Here is a 7,158-nt window from a genome sequence, read left to right as displayed (position 1 = left end):
TGCCCTTGCAACTTAACCTCAGAACCTTTTTCCATGGCTAGACCCTAAGAAAAACTATGTCCCCCACAGAATACTCGATCTTACACCTCTTCAAATTTGCATATGATTTCTCCATATCAGAAGCCGCTTTCAAATGATCCCGAATCAATCTAACCTTATCCTCGGCCTCAAAGACCAACTCAGGACCCAGAACACGTCGCTCGCCCAACTCAGTCTAATAGAAAAGAGTGCGACACTTACGACTGTACAGTGCCTCGTATGGTCCATCTAGATGCTAGACTAGAAGCTATTACTGTAGGCAAACTCCGATAAGTACTCCTCCTAATTGCCTCAGAAATTAATAACACAGCAGTACTGAAGTCTAATCTTGAACCTAAAGCCTCATGAAGCTTCTTTCAGAATCGAGACGTGAAACGAGGATCTCAATAAAAAATGATCGAGATAGGTACCCCATGTAGTCTCACTATTTTCGATATGTAGAGCTTAGCTAATTTTTGAAAAGAAAAGTCTATCCTTACCGAGATGAAGTGAGCAGACTTGGTCAATCGATCCACGATGACCCAGATAGAATCCTTCTTATTAGGTGTTAGATGCAACCCACTAATGAAGTCCATCATTACTCGCTCCCATTTTCATAACGATATCTTAACCAACTGCAGCAAACCCTAAGGTAACTGATACTCAGCCTTAACCTACTGACAAGTTAAACAGCGAGCAACGAAGTCGGTAAACTCACGCTTCAACCCTTGCCACCAGTATAATTCTCGAAGATCTCGGTACACCTTCTTCCCGCCAGGATGCATAGTATAGGGACTACCATGCACCTCTCTCAGAATCGACTGCCTTAAATCCTCATCATTCGGTACACAAATCCGACCGCAGAAACAAAGTACCCCATCACTATTTATCCCAAAATCTGTAGTGCTACTGTTCTTAACCTGACAAAAACGTAACCTGAGAGACTTATCCGCCAACTGTTTACCTCGAATCTATTCAATCCATGTCAGTTTGACCTGAAGTTCTACCAAAAGACTTCCGTCATCGAATAGGCTAAGTCGAGCGAGCATCACTCTCAGATCGGTCATAGACCTACAGCTCAACGCATCAGCCACCATATTGCCTTGCCGTGGTGGTACTCAATGGTACAATCATAATCTTTAAGCAGCTCAACCCATCTACGCTACCTAAGATTTAACTCCTTCTGAGTGAAGAGATACTTGAGGCTCTTATGATCAGTGTAGATAATACACTTCTCACCGTACAGATAATGCCTCCAGATTTTCAATGCAAAGACTGCGGCAGGCAACTCCAAATCATGCATAGGATAGTTTTCCTTGTGTGTCTTAAGCTGACGAGACGCATATGCAACCACCTGACCATCCTGTACCAACACACATCCCAAACCGACATGTGATGCATCACTATAAATCGTGAACTCACTTCCAGGTTCAAGCTGTAGCAAAATAGGGGTCTCAGTCAATACAGTCTCAAGCTTCTCAAAGCTCTCTTGCTACACATTAATCCAGTCAAACGGTACACCTTTACGTAACAGCTTAGTCAAGGGTGCTGCGACCAGTGAAAATCCTTCCACAAACCGTCGGTAATAACCTATCAGCCCCAAAAAGTTAAGGATCTCAGACACATTCTTAGGCTGCTTCCAGTCGAATATAGCCTCAATTTTTTGAGAATCGACTCGAATCCCCTCAGCAGCACCACATGACCCAAAAATGTTACTTCACGTAACCAGAATTCGCATTTGCTGAACTCAGCATAGAGCTACTTTTCCCTCAAAATCTGAAGAATAATCCTAAGGTTCTCGTCATGCTCAGCCTCAGTCCTCGAATAAACTAATATGTCATCGATGAACACCACTACAAACCGATCCAGGTAAGGCTGAAACACTCGGTTCATTAGATCCATGAAATCTACCAGGGCATTAGTTAGTCCAAATGGCATCACTAGGAACTTGTAGTGACCATAACGAGCCCTAAATGCCGTCTTATGCATATCAGCCTCCTTAACCCGCAGCTGGTGATACCCAGAACGCAAGTCAATTTTGGAGAACACAGACGCCCCTAGGAACCGGTCAAACAAATCATCAATCCTCGGAAGTGGATACTTGTTCTTAATAGTCAACTTATTTAGTTGCCGGTTGTCGATACACATCCTCATGGATCCATCTTTTTTCTTAACAAATAGTACCGGTGCTCCTCACGAGGACACACTAGGGCGGATGAACCCACGATCCAATAACTACTAAATCTGAGCCTTAAGCTTCGTAAGCTCTTTTGATTCCATTCGGTAGGGGTCGATAGACACCAGAGCTGTACCAAAAAGGAGTTCTATCCCAAACTCCCTTCACAATTCAGAGGTAAACCCGGTAGCTCCTTAAGAAAGACGTCCGGAACATCTTTAATCGTTCTGATATCCTTAATTTTAGAGTCCTTAGAATCTGAACACTTACATAGGCCAAGAATGGCTCATATCCCTTACGAACCAACTTCTCTGCCACCAGTGCAGATATCACATAAGATAAGTAGTTCTAACGTTCTCCAATCATGACTACCTTCATATCCTCCTTGACGATTTTGGCCTTCTCAACCAGGGCAGAAAGATCTCACTCCCTCTGCGGGGCTATCAGAACTCTCAAATTATCTATGAGACCATCCTCAAAGTGAACATATTGCTCATACTCAAATGCCACCATACCTCACGCATAGCAGCTCAGTCTCAAAAACTCAGCCACATACTCGGCTACTAGTCGATCCCCCATGTAAGATTCAAAAACTCCCTCCTACGTGCATCCACATAACTAACTCTGACATATTTCCCCTAGAAGACGGTCTTAAAGAACTTTGGGGTTAGACGTTCAGGCTGAGTGCCCTCATTAACGGTCAGCCACCACTGATAAGCCTCGTCCCGCAGCAGCGAGACTGCACCCTTTAATTTCTGCTTAGGGGTGCAAACTAGATCATCTATGATCCTCTCCGTGGCCTCAATCTAGTGACACCTCTAAAGAGCTCATCTCTATTGGACCAGATCCGTTCCGTAACTAGCCCTCGGACTCTAAATCCAGTATTGGGCCCAACGTCCCTATTCAAAATCCTTAGCATAGCATGGGACAATGCATCGTCCCAGCCATGCAATCTTGAGATCAAGTCTCAGTAGCGGACGGCACTGGCGTCTCACTCGTATCCAAATTTGGCAGGCTGCCCGATGACGATGACTCAGCTCGAGCCCCTCTACGGCCTTTACCTTGGCCTCTAGTACCCCATCCGTGGAAATCTCGTGTGCTCATATCTAATCAGATTTATCTGGTATTATAAGTTTTATGAATCAGTTACAGTTCTAGTGTTTATTAATAAATGTTTTATGTAAAACAGTCTCAATTATTCAAAGTTCATTTTCGTAAATTGTAGTCTCACAACAGTTTCTAGTTTCTCTACTATTTTTAGTATATACTAACTAAAGTGTTTTCAGAACTGTTTACTACCTATAGTAGTTTCAAAATATACTATCCATAAAAGTTTCAGTTTAAAACAAATCACAGTTCAGAATACTTACAGGATTGGCGTCGGAGACTCGGTGTACCACTTACTCAGTAAAAATATTTAAAATCATTTGGAAATCAATAAATTTTTTGAAAGCCCAATTTTTATAAAACCCATAATCCATAGTCGAGTTTTGCAACTTTGCTCTGATACCACTAAATAAAACACCCCAAACCTGGCCTAGACGTTATGGTCGAATCTGGCGATGTCACATGGAAAGGGATTTGAAGACAAGATTGTCGAGGTTAAAAACTGTTACAGTAAGTTAGTTTTTATTTAATTCGAAAAGAAACTAGTTGATTTGCTTTCAAACTTGTCTCTTAGCGGAAGCTTTTGCAACCAATTAATTTAGGGAATATCGTTTCTATTTGTGAAAAACCTTAGTTTCTAGAAAAAAAATTGTGTTTTATGGAGTTGTTGTTTAAAACAAATCCATAAAAAAATAGTATAAAGTCTCAAATTTAAAGCCAACCAGTCCATAGTCCAAAAGATACATCAAAAACCCAAAATAAGTAATAAATTCTAGGCATTAACGAAAAATAATCTAAAATTTAAGTGTCGCCACCGTCGAGTCCTCCGCTACACCAACCTGTTAAGTCTGGTGATTACTTGTACAGATTACATAGAGAAAGGGTTAGTTTTCTTAAACTAAGTTTGTAATCCCCACAGAAAACATGCATACAGATAATCAACAGAATTCAGTTAGATACAGTATGGGGTCTATGCCCATCACAGAATTAGTTTTGGCCTTAGCCCATTCAGATACAGTCTGAGAAATACATTAGGGCCTTGGCCCATATCTGATACAGAAAGCAAATACAATAAATTAGAATCCTACCCACCAGCCTTTACACACCATCTTCGCCCAACCCTACACACCATGTGGGGATTAAATCAACTCACCTATCCCTACACACCATGCTGTACCAAAATGCGGTACATAATCAAAAGGTTGCAGCTGAGCTGCCATATAATAGGCTTAATAGCCTTTCAAACACTTCCTCCAAATATCATCAACCCACCCCGATGCAATGCAACATACAAAATATGTCATGCCATTAAGCAATTAATAGTATATATATTCAAATATCATAAGTCATGCTCGGTATAGAAATCAGACAGACAGATCACACATATAAGGGTCTAGGTAAAGCTTTCCAACCCTACAGTAGGTCCACAGTCGACTTGGGCGACCCGTGCAACCTTACAGAACTTTTCAAAAAATAGGCTCACATGCCCATGTGGCCTGTAACAGCCTGATTTTGACCCTAATCGGAACAGTGGTTTTAGAACCAAAAATTCGAGTCTAAAAAACATTTTAATATTATTTTCTGTGTTAATTATGTGTGAATTTACATATGTGAAAGTTTCGTGAATTAATTTTATTGTTTGTGTGCTTAATTTGAAAAAAAGGGCTTAATCGCGTAAAATGAAAATTTGATGGTTAATTAAGAAAGTGCCTAATTGTTGTTGTCTTTATAAGTTGGAGGCCTTGTGTTGTAATTTATCCAATAATAATAGTTAGTGGATGGCATAATGATGATATGGGATATATATATAAATAAAAGTTAAAATAATAATAATATAATAATATATGTAATAATAAAACAAAACATTAAAAGCCACCATTTTATTTTCATCTTTCTTCACCGAATGTAGAAAAGAAAAACAAGGTTTGAAAGCTTGAAACATTCGGCCAATTTGAAGCTTAATTCAAGGTTGGTTTTTGTTCGATTTTTGATAATTTTTACGTTTTTTAGATCGTTGCTTTGAATACTTCAAAACCCATATCTTAATTTTGTGAATTGTTGATGATTTTGAGAAATGCCATTGATGAAGGCTTGAGCTTTGTGATAGTTGATGATGGAATATGAAAGATATGTGAAATATTAACATGTTTTGTCTTCGAATTTTTGATGAATTTGAGTAATTAGGGTTAAATTGTAAAAATAATTTTTTAAGGGACTAAAATGTGAAATAAATGAAATATGTGGGATTGTATGGACTCTAGGAATATTCGGCCCTTAAGGAGTGTAGTCAAATTTTGTGTATTTTGTGTTTTGAGCAAAAAGGACTAAATTGTAAAAAGTGTGAAATGTTAGGGGAAAAATTGTAATTTTCCCTTTTATGTGTTTTTAGGCTAAATTGAATAGAATGATGTTTAAATAAACTTAATTTGAATATCCTTAGATCAAGAATTAAATAAATCAGATTTGGATCGGGGAAAGACAGAAGTGGTCGAGTAGCCGATTTAACAGTCGACGACATCCGAGGTAAGTATATTAGCATATAAATGTTGTTGAATTTGCAAATATATAAATGTTATTTGTTGAATTGAATTTTGTGGATATATATATGTGTCTTGGCCGAATTTGTGATAAGCCAGGAAGTTTTATTTCGTGTTTGATTCGATCGAGATACGTTGTCTGAAAGCCGTACGAACCTTAGGAATAGATAGAATACATATGTCATGATTTAGGATTTTTGATCTATGTTATCGTGTAAGACCACATTTGGGACGTCGACATTGACTTGTGTTTACGTGTAAGACCATGTCTGGGACATTGGCATCGTATTTGATTCGTGTAAGATCCTGTCTGGGATAGTGGCATCGATATGTGATTACATGTAAGACCACGTCTGGGACGTTGGCATTGTACGAGTCTTTTGACTATCTGAGTATCCTTTTTAATTCCGAATGGTTCAATGGGCAAAGATAAGTTGTGTACGAATGTATAAATCAGGCTAAGTGACCAGGTATGTGATAGTTGATTACCTATTTGAAAATAAGGTAAGTTGTATACTTCAATTGATGATATGAAGTTATGTGAAATATGAATTATGTGATTGCATATTTGAATATATATGTATTCGGCATTTGATGTATATGTGCATTGAGAAAGTGATGATTGATTATACTAATGTTCAATTGATTAAGGGAAGTTATTACAAATGATATAAGTTTTGATATATAAGTTGATAAATTGAATTATATGTGAAATTATAATGATTTATTACTAATTGTCTAGCTTAATTTATGTAAATGATTAAATGTCTATTTCCTTATGGCTTACTAAGCTTTAATAGCTTACTGTGTGTTATCGCTTTCAATTTTATAGATTTGGAAGTTGGTTAAGAGCACGGGAATCGTCAGAGAAGTCTATCACACTATCGACTGTTTTCGGTATTTTACTAAGTCTGAATTTAAACTTATGGCATGTATAGTCTAGTTAATATTTTTGATTTTTGGGTATGTAAATATGAGCCATGCAAAAAAAAAATGGCGTATTTATTTTGTTAAGCATGGTTTTTATACTTTTGATCAAGTGATAGATATGTTGATTTTGGTATTTCAGCTATGGCATATTTATTTATGTGAATTATGTTTGATATGTTTTGTTAAGAAGGTGGTAAATAATTCGGCATAGGTGAGCTTACTTAAAGCATATAAGTGAAGTGAGTTTGGTATAATATGTTAATCTCTGAATTGGCCATGGTGTATATGTATATATTATGGTGTTTTAGTCATGTGCTTCGGTAATGAGGTAAATGATATTCAAGCTTAATTAATCTTGGTTATGTGTTATATATATATGATATGTGTGAT

The 7,158-nt window shown here is 37.7% G+C and overlaps 1 long non-coding RNA gene across 1 annotated transcript; it reads left to right on the top strand.

Moving 5' to 3' along the window:
• Positions 1-5,788: 5,788 nt before the first annotated feature.
• Positions 5,789-6,934, top strand: LOC107919713 (uncharacterized). The gene is made up of 2 exons (XR_001690432.2): positions 5,789-5,824; positions 6,671-6,934. It is a non-coding gene; the product is annotated as an uncharacterized lncRNA (long non-coding RNA).
• Positions 6,935-7,158: the final 224 nt, after the last annotated feature.

This window comes from Gossypium hirsutum, chromosome D13 (genome assembly GCF_007990345.1).
Source record: "Gossypium hirsutum isolate 1008001.06 chromosome D13, Gossypium_hirsutum_v2.1, whole genome shotgun sequence".
In the NCBI taxonomy this organism is placed as follows: Eukaryota; Viridiplantae; Streptophyta; class Magnoliopsida; order Malvales; family Malvaceae; genus Gossypium; species Gossypium hirsutum.
The sequence above is the reverse complement of the archived record's forward strand: the minus strand, read 5'-3'. Positions and strand labels throughout refer to the sequence as shown.